Below are 25901 nucleotides of genomic sequence, written 5' to 3'. Positions count from 1 at the left end.
CCACTTATATGTGGAATTGAAAAAAGTTGGGTTCACAGAAACAGAAAGTCGAATGGTGGTTACAAGGGTCTGGAGGTAAGGTGAATTTAAAGATGTTGGTCAAAGAGTAGCAACTTCCAGCTGTAAGATGAGTAAGTTCTGGAGACCTCACCTACAGAATGTTGACTAAGGTGAGTAATACTATATATTATGTACTTGAAAGTTGCTAAAATAAATAAATAACCATTGAATATTTTTAGAGCTTTTAAAGGTGCAAGCCTTGAAGGCATCACCTTATTGCTGCTCTCTTAACACTCCAGGCATATTTAGCAGCAACAAAACTCACACAACTCAACTAAAAATATAAATTGTATTACATTCTAAATCTTATTACTGGCATGTATCATCTCTTTTGTCCTTGCAGAAGTAAAATCCTTAAAACTGTATCCTTCAGTCAACAAACCATGAAGGTGTTCATCTTTGTCATGAGAACAAAATCTGTCTGCTGGACAGACAGCCTGTAAGAATCAGATGGAATAATATAACTAAAGTTCTTTGTAGGCTCAAAGTCACCAAGCAAATTTTAAGGAATTTCTATTTATGTATGTCAGATGGTCTTCTATATGTCAACACAGACAGCAGAATATACAAATATGAATGTGGTTTCTGACTTTTTATGAAGTCAGACTTCTGGGTTCAAGCCCTGTTGCAACTTATTAGCTCTATATCCATGGGCAAGTTACCTAACTTCTCAGTGTTCAGTTTCTTTTATCTGCAAGGGGGGATAACAACTGTACAATACTAAGAGAGACTCTGTGAGGAATAAGTTATATGATTATGTGTAAAACACATAAAACAACACCAAACATCAAGTATATTATCAATAAAATAATCATTATTTTTTTGTTATTATTTAGCTTAAAATTTAGCTTAGAGACAAGGTAGATTATGGATAGATAATCATATGTACATGATGTATATATGTATGCACATTCAAGATCTATATACACAAGATATGTATATACATATACAAATGTACATTCTGTACATAAAGTAATAAATTTAAAATGTCATATGTATATAACAAAGTCAGTTTCTGATAAGTGCCCTAGATAGAATCTCAGGATTTGACAGATGCAGGAAACCATTGTAGGATATGAGTATCTGACCTAGGAAATAGTTTTGTTTACCTGACTGTCTTTCCTCTAAAACACGAAATTCTTTTTTTTAAAGGCAAAATTCTTGAAGATTAGAGGTCATATCTAACTCACCATGTAATCCTCAGTGACCAGCACATTACTGATAAATCCCCAGCTCTAATACATATTTGTTTGGTGAATGCAAGAATATATGAATGTACAAAAAGGTAAGGAGCATATTCTGGAAACAGAGAACACTGTGCACCCAGAGCAGGAGATTCATGTGATAATACCAGCAATTACTACTTACTAAATATTCAAACAAATGAGACAGGTCCCAGGAAAAACGAGATTTGACTGTAGGAAAAGAAAGGTAAGGGAGCAGAAGAGAAAAAAACTAAAATATTTTTGCAAAGAGAGGTATTTGTACTAGCATAAATGATCTCCTAATTCCTGGACCTATGGCCCTTGTCATCTCCACAGCTCTCCACGTAGCAATTGTGGGCACTTAGCAATCTCCTCACTGGAGAACTCTAAAACACAGCCTCCAGGAAAGTCAAGGGCTTTCCATACTTCCTTTTCACCAGAATGAACAAAAACATAACCTTCATAGTTAGAAACCTTTAGTTAACCCTTTAATATCTATAGGCAGAGTCAACTAACACTCTTCCCAGATAAGAATGCATCCCGTTTTATACAGTCTCCTGAAGAAGAAATGCCACAACCTCTAATGTTAAGTCTTCACTGTCGGGAAATTATTCTATTCTTCCAATAAAACCCCATGGAGCTTCTCAGGATAAAATCAACAAGGGACAAGTCATTCTAGTCTTTGAAACAGTTCCTTTTTTAATTTTTTAAGCTTCATTTAATATGTACTCTTTTTTCTAAGTTAAACCATTTCAGTTTCTCCTACAATTCCTCTGAGATTTTTTTTCATATTGTTTTATCCTTCCTATGCCTTTCTTCTAACTTCCCAATCTTGTGTTTGCCAGGGAGTGAGTCATTGTTTATGTATTATTCTTCCTGACCTTCGTTTGTTTCAGGGCTCATTTTCCAGTGGGACTGCCTCTAAGATGTCTTTGTGAGAATTAGGAAAAGATGCATCCCTCTGGGCAGTTCATTTTAAAAAGGGCCCCTTGGAGTGAAGGAAAAAGTGCTCTGTCCTTGTCCCTTGGTCAGGCACCTTTATACTCTGAATAAACTAAACTATTACACATGGCAGTCCTGCCTTTGAGACATCTGTGTTTGGAGAACAGGATTAGTAGTATCTATGTGCCACAGAGAATTTTTCTCTTGGAAACCAAACCCCTTCCAGGTTCTTATCTCTAAAGTGTAATCCACTGCTTAGCAAAACTTTGAAAATAGCGTGATAAAGACTAAAAAAATAATTTTAGTTTAGAACCAGAAAATTATTTTCTGGTTAAAAAATCTGGTTAAAAAATTCTTTTCAGGAGAGGAGTCAAGATGGCGGAGAAGTAGCAGGCTGAGACGACATCGGGTAGCAGGAGACCAGCTAGATAGCTTATCTAACCATTGTGAACACCTACAAATCTAACAGGAAATTGAAGAGAAGAAGAACAACAATTCTAGAAACAGAAAATCGATCACTTTCTGAAAGGTAGGACCTGCAGAGAAGTGAATCCAAAGCGACTGGAAGATAGACCGCAGGGGGAGGGGCCGGCTCCTGGCAAGCGGCAGAGCAACGGAGCACAAAATCAGGACTTTCAAAAGTCTGCTCCATGGAGGGACATCGCTCCGGAGGCTAAACTGGGGGGACGCACATGTGGGGTTAGCATAACCCCAGGTCCCACGGGGTCACAGAAGGACCGGGGGTGACTGAGTGTTGCAGAGTTCGCAGGTATTAGAGCGGGGAAGCCAGCTACACAGACAGAACCGAGGAGTGAGTTCTCAGCTCAGGGTTACCTTGAATCGGTCGCAGGCTGGGTGAGCTCGGGGCACAGCCAGAGGCCACGGAGACAGAAGCGACTGGGCGCTTTTCTCCAAGTGCAAGTGATTGAGCGCTTTCCTCCAAGCACCACCAGAGGCCAGGGAGACGGGGGTGGTTGGGCGCCTTTCTCTGAGGGCGCACTGAGGAGTAGGACCCCGAGCTCTCGGCTCCTCTGGGCCGGAGATTGGGAGGCCGCCATCTTTATTCCCATCCTCCAGAACTCTACAGAAAGCGCTCAAGGAATAAAAGCTCCCGAAAGTGAAACCGAGCGGATTACTTAGCCCGGCCCCTGGCAAGGGCGGTGCATTCCGCCTGCAGCAAAGACACTTGAGAATCACTACAACAGGCCCCTCCCCCAGAAGATCAACAAGAAACCCAGCCAAGACCAACTTCACTCACCAAGAACAGTGGAATTCCACAGCAGGAGAAAGCAAATCTTATCTGGACAAAATGACAAGGCGGAAAAACTCACCTCAAAAAAAAGAACAAGAGGCCATACCAAAGGCTGGAGACCTAATCAATACGGACATTGGTAATATGACAGATCTAGAGTTCAGAATGACGATTCTCAAGGTTCTAGCCGGGCTTGAAAAAGGCATAGAAGATATTAGAGAAACCCTCTCCGGAGAGATAAAAGCCCTTTCTGGAGAAATAAAAGAACTAAAATCTAACCAAGCTGAAATCAAAAAAGCTATTAATGAGGTGCAATCAAAAATGGAGGCTCTTACTGCTAGGATAAATGAGGCAGAAGAAAGAATTACTGACATAGAAGACAAAATGACAGAGAATAAAGAAGCTGAGCAAAAGAGAGACAAACAAATACTGGACCACGAGGAGAGAATTCGAGAGATAAGTGACACCATAAGACGACACAACATTAGAATAATTGGGATTCCAGAAGAAGAAGAAAGAGAGAGGGGAGCAGAAGGTATATTGGAGACAATTATTGTAGAGAATTTCCCTAATACGGCAAAGGGAACAAACATCAAAATCCAGGAGATGCTAAGAACGCCCCTCAAAATCAATAAAAATAGGTCCACACCTCGTCACCTGGTAGTAAAATTTACAAGTCTTAGTGACAAAGAGAAAATCCTGAAAGCAGCCCAGGAAAAGAAGTCCATAACATACAAGGGTAAAAACATTAGATTGGCAGCGGACCTATCCACAGAGACCTGGCAGACCAGAAAGAACTGGCATGATATATTCAGAGCACTAAACGAGAAAAACATGCAGCCAAGAATACTATATCCGGCTAGGCTATCATTGAAAATAGAAGGAGAGATAAAAAGCTTCCAGGACAAACAAAAGCTGAAAGAATTTGCAAATACCAAACCAGTTCTACAGGAAATATTGAAAGGGGTCCTCTAAGCAAAGAGAGACCCTAAAAGTAGTAGATCAGAAAGAAACAGAGACAATATACAGTAACAGTCACCTTACAGGCAATACAATGGCACTAAATTCATATCTCTCAATAGTTACCCTGAATGTTAATGGGCTAAATGCCCCAATCAAAAGACACAGGGTATCAGAATGGGTAAAAAAACAAAACCCATCAATATGCTGCCTACAAGAAACTCATTTTTGGCCCGAAGTCACCTCCAGATTTAAAGTGAGGGGGTGGAAAACAATGTACCATGCTAATGGACATCAGAAGAAAGCTGGGGTGGCAATCCTTCTATCAGAGCAATTAGATTTTAAGCCAAAGACTATAATAAGAGATGAGGAAGGGCACTATATCATACTCAAAGGGTTTGTCCAACAAGAAGACCTAACAATTTTAAATATCTATGCCCCTAACATGGGAGCAGCCAACTATATAAACCAATTAATAACAAAATCAAAGAAATACATTGACAGTATTACAATAATAGTAGGGGACTTTAACACTCCCCTCACTGAAATGGACAGATCATCTAAGCAAAAGATCAACAAGGAAATAAAGGCCTTAAATGACACACTGGACCAGATGGACATCACAGATATATTCAGAACATTCCATCCCAAAGCAACAGTATATACATTCTTTTCAAGTGCACATGGAACATTCTCCAGAATAGACCACATCCTGGGTCATAAATCAGGTCTCAACAGGTATCAAAAGATTGGGATCATTTCCTGCATATTTTCAGACCACAGTGCTCTGAAGCTAGAACTCAATCATAAGAGGAAATTTGGAAAGAACGCAAATACATGGAGACTAAACAGCATCCTTCTAAAAAATGAATGGGTCAACCAGGATATTAAAGAAGAATTGAAAAAATTCATGGAAACAAATGATAATGAAAACACAATAGTTCTAAATCTGTGGGACACATCAAAGGCAGTCCTGAAAGGAAAATATATAGCAGTACAAGCCTTTCTCAAAAAACAAGAAAGGTCTCAAATACACAACCTAACCCTACACCTAAAGGAGTTGGAGAAGGAACAACAAAGAAAGCCTAAACCCAGCAGGAGAAGAGAAATCATAAAGATCAGAGCACAAATCAATGAAATAGAAACTAAAAAACCAATAGAACAAATCGACGAAACTAGGAGCTGGTTCTTTGAAAGAATTAATAAGATTGACAACCCCCTGGCCAGACTTACCAAAAAGAAAAGAGAAAAGACACAAATAAATAAAATCATGAATGAAAGAGGAGAGATCCCAACCAACACCAAAGAAATACAAACAATTATAAGAACATACTATGAGCAACTCTACACTAACAAATTCGACAATCTGGAAGAAACGGATACATTTCTAGAGACATATAAACTACCACAACTGAACCAGGAAGAAATAGAAAACCTGAACAGACCCATAACCAGTAAGGAGATTGAAACAGTCATCAAAAATCTCCAAACAAACAAAAGTCCAGGGCCAGATGGCTTCTGCGGGGAATTCTACCAAACCTTTAAAGAAGAATTAATTCCCATTCTCCTGAAACTGTTCCAAAAAATAGAAATGGAAGGAAAACTTCCAAACTCATTTTATGAGGCCAGCATCACCTTGATTCCAAAACCAGACAAGGATCCCATCAAAAAAGAGAATTACAGACCAATATCCTTGATGAACACAGATGCAAAAATTCTCACCAAAATACTGGACAATAGGATCCAACAGTACATTAAAAGGATTATTCACCACGACCAAATGGGATTTATTCCAGGGCTGCAAGGTTGGTTCAACATCCGCAAATCAATCAATGTGATACAATATATTAACAAAAGAAAGAATAAGAACCATATGATACTCTCAATAGATGCTGAAAAAGCATTTGACAAAGTGCAGCATCCCTTCCTGATTAAAATTCTTCAAAGTGTAGGGATAGAGGGCACATACCTCAATATTATCAAAGCCATCTATGAAAAACCCACTGCAAATTTCATTCTCAATGGAGAAAAACTGAAAGCTTTTTTGCTAAGGTCAGGAACATGGCAAGGATGTCCATTATCACCACTGCTGTTCAACATAGTACTAGAAGTCCTAGCCTCAGCAATCAGACAACAAAAAGAAATTAAAGGCACCCAAATTGGTAACAAAGTCAAACTATCACTCTTTGCAGATGATATGATACTATATGTGGAAAATCCAAAAGGCTCCACTCCAAAACTGCTAGAACTTGTACAGGAATTCAGTAAAGTGTCAGGATATAAAGTCAATGCACAGAAATCAGTTGCATTTCTTTACACAAACAAGACAGAAGAAAGAGAAATTGAGTAGTCAGTCCTATTTACAATCGCACCCAAAACCACAAGATACCTAGGAATAAATCTAACCAAAGAGGCAAAGAATCTATACTCAGAAAACTATAAAGTACTCATGAAAGAAATTGAGGAAGACACAAAGAAATGGAAAAATGTTCCATGCTCATGGATTGGAAGAACAAATATTGTGAAAATGTCTATGCTACCTATGCAATCTACACATTTAATGCAATCCCTATCAAAATCCCATCCATTTTTTTCAAAGAAATAGAACAAATAATGCTAAAATTTATATGGAACCAGAAAAGACCTCGAATAGCCAAAGGAATATTGAAAAAGAAAGCCAAAGTTGGTGGTATCACAATTCCGGACTTCAAGCTCTATTACAAAGCTGTCATCATCAAGACAGTATGGTCCTGGCACAAAAATAGGCACATAGATCAATGAAACAGAATAGAGAGCCCAGAAATAGACCCTCAACTCTATGGTCAACTAATCTTCGACAAATCAGGAAGGAATGTCCAATGGAAAAAAGACAGCCTCTTCAACAAATGGTGCTGGGAAAATTGGACAGCCACATGCAGAAAAATGAAATTGCACTATTTCCTTACACCACACATGAAAATAGAATCAAAATGGATGAAGGACCTCAATGTGAGAAAGGAATCCATCAAAATCCTTGAGGAGAACGCAGGCAGCAACCTCTTTGACCTCAACCGCAGCAACTTCTTCCTAGGAACATCGCCAAAGGCAACAGAAGCAAGGGCAAAAATGAACTATTGGGATTTCATCAAGATCAAAACCTTTTGCACAGCAAAGGAAACAGTTAACAGAACCAAAAGACAACTGACAGAATAGGAGAAGATATTTGCAAGCAACATATCAGATAAAGGGCTAGTATCCAAAATCTATATTCTCTGTCATTTGGTCTTCTATGTCACTAATTCTTTCTTCTGCCTCATTTATCCTAGCAGTGAGAGCTTCCATTTTTGATTGCACCTCATTAATAGCTTTTTTTATTTCAACTTGGTTCGATTTTAGTTCTTTTATTTCTCCAGAAAGGGCTTTTATCTCTCCGGAGAGGGTTTCTCTAATATCTTCTATGCCTTTTTCAAGCCCGGCTAGAACCTTGAGAATTGTCATTCTGAAATCTAGATCTGTCATGTTACCAATGTCCGTATTGATTAGGTCTCGAGCCTTCAGTATGGCCTCTTGTTCTTTTTTTTGAGGTGAGTTTTTCATCCTTGTCATTTTGTCCAGGTAGGATTTGCTTTCTCCTGCTGTGGAATTCCGCTGTTCTTGGTGAGTGAAGTTGGTTTGGGATGGGTTTCTTGTTGATCTTCTGGGGGAGGGGCCTGTTGTAGTGATTCTCAAGTGTCTTTGCCGCAGGTGGAATTGCACCGCCCTTGCCAGGGGCCGGGCTAAGGAATCCGCTCGGGTTTGCTTTCGGGAGCTTTTGTTCCCTGAGCGCTTTCCGTAGAGTTCCAGAGGACGGGAATGAAGATGGCGGCCTCCCAATCTCTCGGCCCAGAGGAGCTGAGAGCTTTGGGTTCCGCTCCTCAGTGTGCTCTCAGAGCAAAGCGCCCAACCGCCCCGCCTCTCTGGCCTGCGGTCGCACCTTGAGGAAAGCAGTCAATTGCTGGAGTTGGAGAAAAGCGCCGGGTCGCTTCTGTCTCCACAGCCTCCAGCCGCGCTCCGAGCCCACCCAGCCTGCGACTGGCACAAGGTAACCCCGGGCTGAGAGCTCGCTCCTCGGCTTTGTCGCTGTAGCCGGCTTCCCCGCTCTAATACCTGCGAGCTCTCTGGCACTCAGACACCCCCAGTCCTTCTGTGACCCCGCGGGACCTGGGGTTATGCTGACCCCGCCTGGGTTTCCCACCGGTTTAGCCTCTGGAGCGATGTTTCCCAGTGGAGCCGACTTTTAAAAGTCCTGATTTTGTGCTCCGTTGCTCTGCCGCTTGCCGGGAGCCGGCCCCTCCCCCTGGAGTCTATCTTCCCGTTGCTTTGGATTCACTTCTCCGCAGGTCCTACCTTTCAGAAAGTGATCGATTTTCTGTTTCTAGAATTGTTGCTCTTCTTCTCTTCGATTTCCCGTTGGATTTGTAGGTGTTCACAATGGTTAGATAAGCTGTCTAGCTGATCTCCTGCTACCCGATGTCGTCTCAACCTGCTACTTCTCCGCCATCTTCTAGTATCCAAAATCTATAAAGAGCTTAGTAAACTCAACATCCAAAGAACAAATAATCCAATCATGAAATGGGCAGAGGACATGAACAGACATTTCTGCAAAGAAGACATCCAGATGGCCAACAGACACATGAAAAAATGCTCCACATCACTTGGCATCAGGGAAATACAAATCAAAACCACAATGAGATACCACCTCACACCAGTCAGAATGGCTATAATTAACAAGTCAAGAAATGACAGATGCTGGCGAGGATGTGGCGAGAGGGGAACCCTCCTATACTGTTGGTGGGAATGCAAGCTGGTGCAACCACTCTGGAAAACAGTGTGGAAGTTCCTCAAAAAACTGAAAATAGAGCTACCCTATGACCCTGCAATTGCACTCCTGTGTATATATCCTAAAGATACAAATGTGGTGCTCCAAAGGGGCACGTGCACCCGAATGTTTATAGCAGCAATGTCCACAATATCCAGACTGTGGAAAGAGCCTAGATGTTCATCAACAGATGAATGGATAAAGAAGATGTGGTATATATACACAATGGAATACTATGCAGCCATCAAAAGACATGAATTCTTGCCATTTGCGACGACGTGGATGGAACTAGAGGGTATTATGCTTAGCAAAATAAGTCAATCAGAGAAAGACAACTATCATATGATCTCCCTGATATGAGGAAGTGGAGATGCAATGCAGGGGGGGGCTGGGGGGAGGTAGGAAAAGGTAAAATGAAAAGATGGGATTGGGAGGGAGACAAACCATAAAAGACTCAATCTCAAAAAACAGACTGAGGGTTGCTGAGGGGAGGGGGGACGGGAGAGGGTGGTGGGGAAATGGACATTGGGGAGGGTATGTGCTATGATGAGTGCTGTGAAATGTGTAAACCTGGTGATTCACAGACCTGTACCCATGGGGATAAAAATACATTATATGTTTATTAAAATAAATAAATTAATTTAAAAAAATTCTTTTCAACATTAGGCTTACTTTCTAAGCTACAGCTTCTGTGGTGTTAACTTTCCTATAATGTTGAGATTTTTATGCTTGGTGTAAACATAACCAACCAGATCTCTGAATGATCTGACAGCAACATGAGCTGAGCATCTCTGATTGCAGAGTCTTGGTCACTTGGGAGGAAACATGGAAGAAGGGTCCTGCCTCCAAAAGTATTAATATCTAGGTGGGGGGACAGAATATCTATATTTAGAGATCGACAATCATGCAGAATCACAAATGTAAGGTACTATAAGGGGGAACAGATGTGACAGGGGTACAGAAGAAATGAAGATCACAGGGTAGGAAAGGGATAAGGAGGTAAAACAGCCTGGAAGCTCTTATGCACCTTGGAGGAGGGAGAAGATTTACATGCATATAGAGAGAATGGAAGGCAGAATTGGCAGTTTGCTTTCCCTCTTCCCCAGGGTATGTTTCCACTTCATCCCTAATGTGGTGGATGCACTGGAAAGGATACTGGGGTAGGAGCCTAGAAGTCTAGATTCTAGTACATCTACTAATAACTATCAGTGTGATCTTGGACCAGTCTCTTCACATTTCTGGATCTTCACAACCTCATCAATTAAATGTGGCATTGGAGAAGATTACTTTCAAGGTGGATTCTAGCACTTAGTTTCTATGATGTTGTTCTGCATTCTGTGAGTTGTTTCTTTATTTCCAATTTAAGAAGATCATTAATTCAGATCTCTGTCTTCTGAATGCTATTTCAAATTATCCTAACCTCTCCCTCCAAACAGTCCCCAGTATCCCAATTGTAACTGTCAAAGTTAAACAACTCTAGCCTCTAGACTGACAATTTTCTTTTTGTTCTCACATCTGAGAAATGAGTTATACTTACAGCCATTTTGTACTTAATGTTTTAACCCCAGGGAGCTGAGATTTCCTTGACTTAAAAAGTGTAAGCAAGGTGATAGGCCATGAAATCATAAATCCACTAAACTCTTCCATGTTATTTTCTTGGTCAATATATTCACCATAACATGCTTTAGAAATATTACATAAACCCTGATAATGCAATCTGTTATTAAATGGATTTAAAAATCCAGGGGTCAAGGGGCACCTGGGTGGCTCAGTGTGTTAAGCCTCTGCCTTCGGCTCAGGTCATGGTCCCAGGGTCCTGGGATCAAGCCCCGCATTGGGCTCTCTGCTCAGTAGGAAGTCTGCTTACCTTCCCCTCTTTCTCTGCCTGCCTCTCTGCCTACTTGTGATCTCTGTCCATCAAATAAACAAATAAAATCTAAAAAAAAAAAAAAAAAAATCCAGGGGTCAATATTCAACCCTAAGTGTCACTAGTTTTATATTAAAAACCACATATAAGGTAAATTCATATATAAGGTAAATAAGTAATTTTGGTCTATAAATTGGTTGAGTAGGTAAATAGTCAAATCTGACCTTAAGATCTGTATTTTATAGATGTTTACTTTTTAAGACAGGATAGTTTTCCCAAAGAACTTCCAGAACTATTGATTGTTTTTATATAACAAATATAACAAATATTGTTTCTAAACAACAAAGGATATTCTAGCTGATATCTATCAGATATTCTAGCTGAAAATATTAACAGATATTCTAAATATCCATTTTCTATTGAGTAAGATTTGTAATTTCTCTATAGAATTCTTTTGTTATTTAACAACTTTAGATTAAATAACCTATAATAAAGAGATAGTAATCATTAACTTCTACATGTTGGCACAAATACTAAAACCAACATATAGCAAACTTTTTCCCAATGAAAGATATGCCTATATCTCCACTGCCTCCCAAATCTCCATTAATATGACAGACAATGAATAAAATAATTGATAAACCCATAAGAATAAAGGAATAATAGAGATGATTACAGGAAGCCAAAAACCATGAGTAACATTTTGGAATGGAATGATAAGTGCTAACTGATTTAACAGAATAGGGAAAACTGAAACCTAGGTCTTGAGGAGAAGCAACAAGAAGCCTGCTAAGGAGGAAGGGGAAGTTGAAATCTATATGGAGATAATTAGACTCTCAATCCCCCTGTCCCTACCTCAACCAGAGGACTTGATTTGAAAAACTCTAGATTAGGGGATATTAAGTATAACAGAGAGCAGGGGTGTGCAACCATACAGAAAACCTGGGGGATTAAGTAATTGTCTACATCAGATACTCTCAAAATTTTGGTCTCAAGACTACTTTACACTTAAAAATTTTAAGACCCTCATAGAGCTTTTGTTTATTTTGGTTATATGTATCAATATTTGTCTTATCATAAATTACAATGGAAAACACTTAAATATTTATGAACTCTTTTAAATAAAAATGGCAAGTATATTACATATTAACACTATAAACAATATTTTATGAAAACGTATTTTCCAAAAAAAAAGTGAGAAGAGAGGCACTGTTTTACATTTTTATAAAACTCTTAAATGTACAGCTTCATAGGAAATAGATTCTCATATCTGTTTCTCCCTTCAATTTGTCATGACATGTTGTTTTGGTAAAAGAATATGAAGAAAATCCAGCCTCACAGAGATAAGCATTTGAGAAGGGGGGAGTATTTTAATAACATTTTCAGATAATTGTAAATATTTTTCTCCGATACTACACCAAAACTCAACAAATGGTAGCTTCTGAAAAGCGAGTTGCTATATGGAATCTGAAATCTACCAATGAACTTTTTTACTGTCACATTAAAAGCCATGGACCTATCATTCCCTTTCACCCATGCATTTTTCTGTAATATTCTGAATTGGTCATTTAGAAAGTATCCGTTTACTGATTTAGATAGATCTTCCAAATATTAGCATATTTTATTTCATAATTCCAAAAAATCACAGTGGCGACTATCATTTATGAACCCATTACAGGAAGATTTCAAGCTCATGCTAATGGAAGATACAAGTCTCCCAGAATCCTGATTTTCTTTCTCAAATTCCATTATTGGCCCAAATATCCTGAATTGTTTTCTTGAAGAGACAAAATTACCATATTTATTTTTGAAAGACTGTCTGCCAAATAACCACATTAGAATGACCATCTTATGTAAGCCATTCCTTCAAGTAAAAATGGTGTTCCAGAAAAAAAAAAAAACCAGACAGTGCAGCTTGTAACTCAAACAACTGCACAGTGCTTTTCTGCAAGACACCATGGTACATAATGGTACACTTGCAGAGTTGCCTTATGGGTACTTCTCATTTCACCAAATGAACAATAAAAGCGTGTGTACTCAAGGGTCAAGATTAAATAATAATTAATAAATTTATTATTCATTAAAAACATTTTTAAGTGAAATTGGCTTTATTTTTTAACTGCAAGTGCACAGTGGTGAAGGACACGCCAATGGCTAGCAGAGTTTGGTGCCACTGAATAGTGGTAGACACCAGCAATTTTTAACCATGGCTGCTTTTGTATCATCAGTGCAAATATCAACACAGTGAAGAAGGCAAATATCATCTTAGTGTTATTATGCAAATAGTTTTGACTCTGGAATCCCTGAGTCTTGAGAAGCTGCTGGAGTCCCTACACCGCATTTTGAGAACTGCTGGCCTAAATACTTTATAATGCTTTCTTAAAAAATACAGCAGTCAGGTTTTCACTAGATGATTTCTCTCTGGACACACAGGCCAGCCCAAGATTACAGGCCTGCGGGTGATGACATTTAAGGGTTTACAAATGAAACAGCCAATGAATCCTAGAAATAGAAAATCTTGTCCTGCTCCACACACACACACACACACACACACACACACACACACACACACTTTTCCTAATATTTTCCTGGTGCCTTGTGGTTTAGATTTGAAAGGAAGCCAAAGATCACTAAATATCTTAGAAAAGCCTCTAAGAAAAAAAATCAGACAAATATAAACACACAAACTGAAAATACAGACAATGCAGGGAGCAAAAATTAAATATATGATTAGTTTCCTAAAAGAGAGGTAAGAAAACTATTGCAACCATGAAACAAGAATAGATCAATAAAGAACTCATGAAACCTTAAAAAATATGATACCAAGACTTTAAGAAATTCAGTAGCATGTTTAGGAGACAGGGTTGAGGAGACAGAGTTGAATTTGTTCTACATTACAGAATCTAGGACAAAAAGATAAAGTAATGGAAAAGTAGGAGAGAAAAAAATAAGAAAAGTAGAGAATAAATCCAGAAACCTTAAAATCAAAATACTGAGAAAACATTTCTTCTGTACCTGGGCAAGTATAAAGGTAGACTACAGACATTTTCAGACTTATAAGGATTCTAAAATATTTACATCCTATCCACTTTCTCAGGAAATTACTAGGACATACATTCATCACAATAGGAGACTAAAGGAGAAAAACTAGACAAAGGATCCAACCCAACAGAGAAGTGAAGTGAATTCCTAGAACTATGGCTGTGGAAAATTCCAGGATGGTGCTTATGTACCATCCTTCAGTACAAGTCTAGACTGGAGCAGAAGGAAGGAAGGCTTCAGGAGGGATGCCATAAGACAAAATGAAACTTATGGATTACTTAGCATACTTGACCATATGAAGATGGATATCATTCAAACAGACAATTTAAGGAAGAAAACCCAACTAAAAAATGTGAAGCAATGATTGAGTCCACGGTGGGGGAACTGTGACAATAGTATACCATATAGCACAATTATGAAGAAAATTTACATCATCATAATGTAAACACCAACTATTCATTTAACCCAAATGTTGTCCCAGAGGAACAAGAACACAGTGAGTAAGAGGTCTCAGGGACTTATGGTTTTCATGATGAATTTTATTAAACTATTTGACCTTTTTAGCTATGTGTTTGGCTTTGATAAAAATTAAATTAAGAAAAAATTATGAGTTTACAGATGACCTTCCACCATGTACACCTTCTTGACACTGTCAAAAATGACTATATAGTCATTGCTCCTCCACCAACTGCCAGAGCAACAGTTCTCAACCTGTTTTTTTTCCCTCTGGGACACACATGACAAATGATAACCCATAGATGTTTTCATTGTGCTAAATTTAACATGCTGTTTCTGTCCTGCTTAAGAAATTATATCAGGGGGCACCTGGGTGGCTCAGTGGGTTAAAGCCTCTACCTTTGGCTCAGGTCATGATCCCAGGGCCCTGGGATCGAGCCCCACATCGGGCTCTCTGCTCAGCAGGGAGCCTGCTTCCCCCTCTCTCTCTCTGCCTGCCTCTCTGCCTACTTGTGATCTCTGTCTGTCAGATAAATAAAATCTTAAAAAAAAAGAAATTATATCAGGATACAGGTGACTAAGAAAGATTACTATAATTTTTTTATAAATTTGAACAGTGGTTAATGTGTCAAAAATTTAATAGTCACAAATATCCTTACTTTAGCTGTTCTTAGTAAAAGATCGAAACACTTCACAACCGATCTTAATACACTAATGTGTCCTAATATTGAGCTTGAGAACCACTGGGTTATAGCAGGATTCTCAACTCAGATGCCTACCAGAGTCAGGCATAAGAAAAAAATAAACCTTGTAAACCTCTCATTTGTGTCATTTGTTACTTTTGGAAGAATCATGGGACCAGAGAATATTTTTATTATTATTATTATCATTATTACGAGAAGCAAGAGAGCCTGCGTGATGTTGAAAGATAACTGATCCTCACTCCTCAATATCTAACAGATCAATGTGAGTAGAGGCATCTGTGGCAAACTGTGAAGGATGAGTCATTTATAGGCAGCCATTACTTAGTTCTAACCATGTACAACCATGCTGGAAGAGAGACACATTCTCATTCCATCTGTACCTTACACTTCCACATCCTAATGTGAGTCCCTTGATATGCAAGATGTAAGTCACCATAGATGTATATTGCATATGATTCATATTTCTCAGACAGTCCTGATTTGCAGACTGACTCTCCCTTTTAAACTTACAAACCATGAAAATCTCCAGAATCCAACATTTCCATACATAAACTTCACTTCCCATGATGACTTTTCACAACTGGAAAATATATACAAATTCTGTATCCAACCACGTACAACTGATGATGTATTCAAATCATCAGTTCAGAAAATAAGATTATCTCATTTGTTATCTAATTCAGTTGCAGAGAAGCATAACTCCTTTTCTTATTGGGCCATGTTGTGCTACTTGGACTGAGCTAATGCCCAGTGATCAGAAGGGTGGAGATCATAAATGTTAGACTTGGCAATGCTTCTAAAGGACTGAACAGTGCATGACATAAGAGGATACTGTAGCTGTAATTCAAATAATATTTTTGCCTTCTCCCTTTCCTCCCAGATCCCATCCATCTCTACCAAGTCCACCTTGAATAGCCTTCCCTTATCTTTCAAGCACATGGTTGGAGTGTCCCATAAAGGCAATTTCATTTATGCCACCTTTATCCAGACACGTCCCTGTCTTGACATTTGGGTCTCAACCTTCCTACCAGGCTCAGAGGAAAGAGATTTCTGACCTGATGTATGAAGACCACACCCTTTATTTATCCTGGACTATACAACCATGGTTACCCCTCCTGCACATTCAAAGTCTGCCCTCTCTCCTCAGCCACATCCTGATTTCCCTGCCATCAAACATAAGTAAACAAATGTTTCATTTTACCTTGTGCCTTCTTCTACCTGCTGCACTATCACCCCTTGTACTCCTTCCCATCCTTTACCATTCTTTATGTGACTCTTCCTACATCTTGTCTTCCACTTGGCTCCAACTATGATTATAATAATGGAAATGTGTCACATTCATATTCCATTCACTTTACAGAATACTTTTACTATTCCTTTCAGACCTCACAATAACCCTGTTAAGGAGGTAGAACTAAAATGATCCTCACTTGATAAAAGAAGAAACCGAGCTTCTGAGAGATTAAGACAAATACTCAAGGTAACACAGCCAGTAAGTGGCACAGAAATTTAAACTATATTCACTAAGTTGTGGTCCAGCAGCTTTCCACTGTTCTACTACTTCTGGAGCTGCAGGGATGCTACTAGGTTCTTGCCAAACCAAGTGATAACTCTTTTAGTCCTTTTATCCCTTTGTTTTTCTTTGCCTTTTGAGAGTATATTGACTAAACTTCAAAATCCTTCAAACAGTCTTTGTTCTTTTAAACTCTTTCCTCAGGTTTTCGGATATTCAATTTTCAGATTCTTTCTCTAGTTTGTTAACCATTTATCCTCTTTCTTCCTTCCTGTACCCCTTTTCCAGATGAAAAGACTTTGCTAACACTTAACTTTCTGGGGGTTTATTTCGTTTGTTTGTTTTTTTATTTTTTAGGTCTCTTCCTCATGAGTCCCTGGCCTTACACAAATGACTTTACATCTGTTTCTAAATTGGAAACTTAAAGACATTTTAATATTCACCTATTTTTTTCCTGTCCCGGGCCATATTTCACCAAGTTTCATAGTTTCTTTCCTTGTCTCATGCCTGCTCTTTCTTTCCATCTTCATCACTACCATCTACCTCCAGGAGCTTACCACTTCCTCATAACTAGATGATTCTCTCTACAACAGTTTAACACCCAAGTCAGTCTTCCTAGCTGTGGTCATTGCATTTCTGTTCTCTCAGTCATCTTGCACCCTGCTGCCAAAGTATTCACCTTAATATAAGGTGCCCCTAGTGGCACTGCCTCCTCAAGGACATCCATTCAGCCCAGCATGATCTCGGCCTTACTATATAAGGCTCATTGATGAGGATAGCAGTGTCATTGCTTGGAGAGGCTATGACAGTAAGTGCTATTATTAACAAGGGTCCAGACAAGAAAAAGTATATTGTCAGGAGTGTCCATTGAGGAAGGAATATATCAACCAGGTTTGCAGGGGGAGGCAGGACAAAGCAAGATACATGTACTTAGCAACAGATGAGGGTAGGGAGCTATATCGAGGTCAGGCGCAAGTTTAAGGTTGGGCTAGACAGCCTGTTGCCTTAGATCCTAATTTATGAGTGCACTAAAATAAAATAAGAAAAAAAAAACTGTATTGAGCAGAACACCCCCCCCCCCCAAAGGAAAAGACTACATGCAGTGGAAGAAACTGCTTTTTTAAGCCACTCGAGGTAGGCAAAAGTCAGTGGTGAGACTGCCAAAGGTCAGGCCAAAAGCTTCATAAGAAAGTTAAGTCAATTAGCTGTAGGCTTTGCATGACTGCAAGGGGGTGGGCAACTCTGGGTCAGAACTCAGTTGCTCAGAACAAAGGTAGAGAGGCTGAACACTGCCCCTACAGGGTGTGCTTCCTACTTCTCCCACACATCGCTAATGTGTATTGACCAAATATTGGTTTGAAGGGGCAACTGGCATTACCCTGTTTGGGAGCCTCAGTCTTGCCCTGGATTAGGAATGCTAAGAAGTTTAGGATGCCTGGAGTTTAAGGTTTATCTAGCAGAATGCTGGTTAATATTTAACAATTGAGTCTCCAGGAGAAAAAAAGCCCCAATTTCCAGTGTTTGCCAGTTTCTGTAGTATAAATACTCTCCCACGGCTGATTTCAAACTACCAACGTGATGATATCATTGAACGTGGAGCTGGGAAGAGATGTGCGCAGTTGGCTCTCACAAGCTCCTGGGCTCTAGCACACCAGTGACATAGGGGAAAATGGCTGGGACAGAGACAAGAAAGGTCAACTAAACCAGATCATGGTGGACCTAGTATGCCAACTTTTGAAACAGAGATTTTATTCCATGGTAAAAGGAAACAATCAAAGGTTTTAAAGCAGGGGTAGAACATGTTTAGGTTTGAATTTTTACAAATCTCACTGTTAACCTCCAGTGGATCCACACTCATTTATTTGTTCCCTTTCTCAAACTAACCAAAGCATATTGACAGACATATTTTAAAATACGTCCAATAAAAGGTTACTATCATAATCATAAAAACTTCTTTCTACAAAACACTTCAATTTTTTTAAAAATAGGGAGAAAGAACATAAACATAACAAAAACATAAATGTTCAGTGACTATATTAAAAGCTTAATGGTCACTAGTAATATATAATAACTTCAAATGATGATATGGCATTTCATATATCAGACTGTAAAATAATTAGAAGGATAGCAATAATCAGTGTTAGCAAAGGTATATAGGGGGATGAGAACTCTCATACACTATTCATGGAACTAGATATCCTTAAAAATTTCTGGAAGGTGATTTGGCCCTATGCATAGATATAATATATCTGACAAATGGACATAACCCTGTCTCATGATTTACACTTCTGAGAATTATCCTAAGGAAATAATTCCATAAATTCATGAATATATTCATTGTAGCATTGTTTATACTAGCAAAAGAAATTTGAAACAACCTAAAAGGTAGGTGATCAGTTTAATATTTTTTATGCCACATCCATATATCAGGTTACTACACGGCTATTTAAAACTATAATGTAGTTGTTTTTATTGATATAGAAACTGTATCTAAAATCTAAATATTTTTAAGTGAAAATCAGGTCATAAGATATATATATTCATAAGTATACATTCTGAAAGAAGGTACAATAAAATAATGATTATGTAAGGAGGGCAATTAAAGATTTTAAATCTTCTCTATGTGTTCTATTTTTTTCTAAAACAAATATAAATTATTTATATATATGATCCTCTCAGCTTTGATGGTCAACATAAGTACTCATATAGAGATTCTCTGTGTCTTCCACAGAATTGATATCCATGTGTTATTTACTTAATAAAAGCAAACATACATAATATATAACTACATACCATACAGGATTCTAAAGCATATAAAAATGTAAATTTAACTTATAGGAGCTTTCCAATAACCCTATGAGCTGGGTAATGCTATTATCCTCATTTTACTGATGATGAGGAAACAGAAACACATAGGATGAATAGGTCACACAGCTGGTAATTAGTAAAGCTGACATTCAAATCCAGCCAGTCTGGATAGAGCACTGACACTCTTAACCACTATGCCATATTGACTCTCTTGTAAACTCACTAATTTCCTTACCTGAAGAGTGGGACTGATAATATTAGCTATCTCCCAGACATCCCATTGGGTTTAATTGAAATCCTGCATGAAAGAACTTTAATGCCTGGTACAAAATTACAATTAATAAGTGTTAGCTTTAATGATATTAAAAAATGATAATACGGGGCACCTGGGTGGCTCAGTGGGTTAAAGCCTCTGCCTTCAGCTCAGGTCATGATCCAGGGTCCTGGAATCGAGCCCCGCATTGGGCTCTCTGCTCCACAGGGAGCCTGCTTCCTCCTCTCTCTCTGCCTGCCTCTCTGCCTACTTGTGATCTCTGTCTGTCAAATAAATAAATAAAATCTTTAAAAAAAATGATAATACTCCTACTCAGACCTCAACTACCACTACAAATTCACTTCATTTATTTCCCACTCTATCCCAACACATACCCTCTGATTTATTTTTTAGCTATCCTCCAAAGACATCATACTTATTCTGTATGTCTTATGTCATACTCATGTCTCTGCTCATGCTGATGACCTCAATGAAATCAGGTGACTAGACCTATCCAAATCACACTGGGCCTAAGAGCTTAGCTCAGGTCCCTTCTCCAATTACTTTAGTCTTTTCCTACTTTCTCTTACACTATACTGTTTAATACACATGAGACAATTAATGTATAATTAACTGGTAGTTCTCTCTACCAACAATACAGCAAGCTCTGTGAAAGCAGGGATAATTGTGAGAACACTTTTTCCCCTGAACTCCTCTTGTCACCTCCAACCCCAGGAGGACAAGACAGCTATTTAATATATATTTGCTTCATTTTTATACTTATTCATGGAAAGATACCCATAAAAACAGAAATTCAGTTTATCTAAGTTTCCCAGCAGTTTCTTTCCAGAAGAAAGAGATGAATCATACTAAAATCAGGAGGAGCCTGACATCCAAATGCAAACAGAGAAAAATGCACAATGTATAATTGTTACTAACATATACTATTAATTAATAAACATACAATATCAGTAATATTATAATTAAAAATAGCTATAGATATTTACCGCACATCTCCTCTACGTAGAGCACTGTGCCAAATGATTTATAGATACTACCTCTTACAACCATAGTATTAATGGAAATAGTCCTTGTAAAAATGGCAAATGAGAAACCTTAAGAACTTGCCTCACGGAGCTCAGAATCAAATCCAGTTTGGTCTGATGCCAAAATGTACTCTTTTTCTGTGTATCTCCTTTCCTCCCACATCTTTATAGAACGTTGGGATTTAGGATTTGTTTTCCTATTTCTTAAGAATACCAATCACATCTACCTTCCCTGCCCAAATCGGCCTTTCTAAAAATTGGGGTCACTAGAGAGCACTGTTTCAGACATTCTTCCAGAAAATTTAGTTACAATAGTACCAGAGACTCTTTGTTTTTAAAGGAATCACTAATTAAAGGCAGTCCTCCATTCTGGGCACTGTTACCATGAAGCTCTGGTTATGTACAATTATAAGAGTGATTAGGGAAAAACACGAGTTGTACAGTCAAGGACAGAAGAAACTGAGCTGACTTTTTGGAAAAAGTATATCTATATCTCCTTGTGAATAAGATGGTGAGACTGTAAATACGGTCACTGAAACAGTCCAGCTTAGAGTCTTTGTTCTATAGGTGTATGGACGACTTTATATGGGTATTTCAGCCTGTGGTGCTGAGCTATAAATAGAAGCAGAGTGGTTCAGAAGAAAAGCTCCAGACAGCCCATATAAAAGTTGTTCTTTGAGTCCCTCTCTTGGTGCATCTCCCTTCCATGATGTGTCCCCACATCCCCTCAGCCCCATACTCTGAGCCACTCTTGGACCGCTCAGCTGGAGCAATTGCTGAGCAATTGCATGGAACAGACTACAAAACTTTTACTTTCTTCACACAGAAAGCTCTGTTAAGAGATGCACATCTCTGATAATCATCAACAGCCATAAACACACACAGTCAGTACTCATTAATAACTCTCACCATCTTCAAACCACAGAAGTTTAAGCTCAACACAAGGTTGAATTTCCACACCAGGAAATATGAATTTCCTCATTCTATTTGCTTTGTACTTCTAAGCTGTCCTTGATGCAGTAACTAAATGTTTACTATAATAAATATTTTAGGAAAAAGCAGCTATTTTTAAAGCATGGATGGGTAGTTTTATGTAATACTTTTCCCAAGTGTTTTGTAACTTAAAGAAGTCTTTCTCATGTAAAGGATAAATTTTAAAATGAGTATGATATTTTTATAGGCGTAACAGGAGCACATGTAATTCATTTTCATGCAGTTGAAATTCATTAGAGACTGGCATTTAACGACTTAAAATCTTTTCTGAGAAATAACCTTTGTAAAAATCCTAAGGCCTTCCCTCCCCCTTGCACAAATGTTGGCTTTTGTTATTTTTTTTATAAGCTGCATATTGAATTTCCCAGGCTGTGTTTCTGAACAGCAATCTACTGAAAAAAGTGCAATTATTTTTTTTCACTCAAACATGCATTTGAGAGAAATGAGTAGATCAGATAAAGAGCTGAGATGCTATTCAACTCAACCTTGAGTCACTCTCTGTCTCTTTTTAAAAAAAAAAAAAAGGGTGGCAAAATCAATACAAACCAATAATAACTTCACATTTGTGGAAGCAACATGAATGGCTCTCCAAAATATTGAGACACATCCAAGTACATTTTCGTAGAGCTGATATTTATCAGAAGTCATTTGCCCTCAAGCAGATGCTCCCTTTCATTGTGCTCCTGTCACAAATGACTAAGATTTATGACAGACAATTACAGCATCTGCAGTTAGCAGCCTTATAATCAGCACCATTATTTAACGATTGGTGCAATAAACTGACTCCTGTTACTGTTTATCAGATATCAGTCAGTTCTGGCCATTTTCTTCAGCTCCCAAATCACAGTATGGTGCAGCCACTGCCTTTTAATGGCTAGGCAGAAGCAGGAGCATTTTCACATTTTTTACAGACTGCCGAGGGAAAGAAAAAAGCAACCAATTACATGTATGTATGGTGCCCTCTCATTTGAGATGCCCATGTATGTAACTATCTCTATACAGTTCTAAACCTCTCTCAGGAGAAAAAACAGCCTTGACTGTGGAGAAGGGCTTTTTATATTTAAAAACAAAAAATAAATAAAAGCAAAAAACCTTCTCTCCTTTTTTTTTTAAGTCCTCTATTTAAATTTGCATGTCTTTTTGGAGTATAAAATATTCCTCTACTAGGTCCACTGTTTTCTCTTCTACCATGGTTTCAGCTTGCCTTCACAATCAGAAAAGCAGCTATTGTCCCTTAAAAATATTTGTTAAGGAGCAGAATTTTTCTTCCAAACTCTGTTGAGGCTTTATTCAGAGAAAAGTGTTATGCACACAATAGGACTAAGTTTTTCATCAAAAAGCCTACATATAAAATAGGCCATGTATATGTGTTTAAAGGTCATCCATACATTAAGGAACTCCATCTTCCTAAATATACAAACATACAGATGTTTATACATTCTTTAGAGTCCTTCCACAAGAAACACCACACATTTATGTATCAAATATGGGTGGCAGGCAACAATTCAGAGGCTTATTTGGAAGACAAGACTTCAGTATAATGTGGGAGATGGTATAAAGACTTGAGTCTACAGTCAAAATAAAAAGCTTAACTATGTTTCTGTTGATGTTCAAGTGCGAAATGCTAGAGAAATTATTTAAAGGAAATAAAACTCAAACCCAGACCTTTCTGATTCCTGCCTTTTGTTACTTTTCTCTATAACCAAACGAGCTAAGTTTCTCAGTCATATCCAAAAGCATTTCATCCGATGACTTCATTTTAGGTATTTGATAATATCATATATGCCCAGGCAGAAATATTGACGAAGCTGCCTTTGTAATGTAAGGTCTAAGTTTCATTCACAAAGTTACATGCTTTTCTCAAAGAAGACAAGGCACTGGAGAACAACTAATGTATTCATTAAAAAAAATAATAACTGACCCCACAGAGGTCAGTTTTCCCTCCCAGATTTTCCTCCCATACATAATGGGTTCCATCCAGTTAACATGTAAAATTGGTTATTTTCTAAGTTGAAACTTTTACAAAGGCTTCACAGCCCTTCACAACCTAATCCTTAGAGTTCCACATGTGGCTTCAGCAGGTGAATGATCAGAGTGAAGGTTCTTAGACTTTTCAAGTCGGAAAGGCCTAGGTATGATTCCATGCAACTCACTCATTTGAGAGACAGTGAAGGTAAGAGAAAGTTAAGTGATTTTCATCAAAGCACAGAGCTAAATGTTAGTACAGCTATGACTACACCCCAAGTCTATGGCTTGGCTGGCAACGTCCTTCCTGCGAAGTCCACCCCAAAGAACCCAGCTGCTCTCCCTGTGCCTGGCAGAAATCAGCTCTTTGGCTCTGCTAAGCCAAACCCCACTTTGGGTATTGTGTCCAGTATCCCTGCAAATTACTCTAGTCCTTGACTCAAGGAAACAAAAGTTTCCATAAATCTGCTAGACACTTACTTCCCTCTTCAGTAGAAAAGAGAACCAGAAAAGAGCCAGAAAAGAACAACTATTCAATTATACAAATAACACTTATTTCATCAGTGGGTACCAAAGTTGACTCAAGTTGCTGGCTTTCAAATTTTTAAAATTTTCTAATATAATAATTTGGTACCTTGTATAGATACTGTTTATTTGTTGTTGTTTTGAGAGAGAGAGAGAGAGAGCAAGGCAGGGAGGGTCAGTAGGAGAGGGAGAGAGAGAATCTTAAGCAGGCTCCGCAAACAGTGTGAAGCCCAATGCAGGGCTCAATCTCACAACCCTTAAATCATGACCTAAACTGAAATCAAGGATTAGATGCTTATCTGACTGAGCCACCCAGGCATCCCTGCTGTTAGGGTTTTTTTGTTTTTTTTTTTTTAAGATTTTTATTTATTTATTTGACAGACAGATCACAAGTAGGCAGAGAGGCAGGCAGAGAGAGAAGGGAGCAAGCAGGCTCCCCGCTGAGCAGAGAGCCCAATCCCAGGACTCTGGGATCACGACCTGAGCCGAAGGCAGCGGCTTTAACCCACTGAGCCACCCAGGCGCCCCTGTTAGGGGTTTTTTAAAAACTATTTTGTACAAGTGACTGTAAAGTCAAACCAAAACAATTTTATTTCATCAAATTGGTAGCATCAAATAATTCACAGAATTTTTAGAATCAGAAATAAGCCCCACACCAACCTTTTTGTGCTGGTGATATACAGAAATATATTAATGCACAGATAGGTCTTTCATTTTAGTAAGATTGGAGAAGTACTTTGTATGCATCAAAGAAGTTGGTGTATTTTCTACCTTTGGTCTTCCCCTTTCTGGGTTAGAAGGAAAAATTACCCAGCCTACAGCAAGTTACTGCCATTGGAAGCCAATGACAAAGTCATAGACACTATAGGCTATTTAGCCGGTACTCCTGAGAGGCCCAATATGGGTCAAAATTATTCACATAAACACATACATGAGGCATTTCAGTAACACACTTCAACATCAAATCCAAAGGCATAACTGATGACCATGATGAGCCACAACAGATTTGACTCTTAGCAAAAATTAATTGATTAATTAATAATAATAATTTAAAGAATAATGGGAGGAGTACATGCTTCTTCAGGACCCTTATCTGAGGCTATTCAGAGCAGAGTAGGGGGAAAGGAGCACCCAAAGAAAGTAATGCATTGTCAATATTCCAATATTTGATGGCTGATGTCTAAGGGCCACATGGCACAGGAGCTGAGAGTCAGCCTCCTAAGTCAGCTAGACCTGGGCTTGAATAAGGCTTAGGCTTGATGAGACTCTGCTAGAGCTCTTCATCTCAGAAGGTCCCTCTTCTATGAGGTGGAGGGTGAGAACGGGACAGTGCATGTAAAGCAATAAACACTGTGTGGGGTACAAAGCATTGCTGCTTAAATGTTAGCTGCTAATACTATTATTGCTGCTGTTTATATATGACATTCCAGACTGAATTCTTTGGCAAACGGAAATTTGGACTTTAGAGTCAGG

The sequence above is a fragment of the Martes martes genome, assembly GCF_963455335.1.
Source record: "Martes martes genome assembly, chromosome: 1".
NCBI lineage: Eukaryota > Metazoa > Chordata > Mammalia > Carnivora > Mustelidae > Martes > Martes martes.
This window is presented reverse-complemented; position numbering follows the sequence as displayed.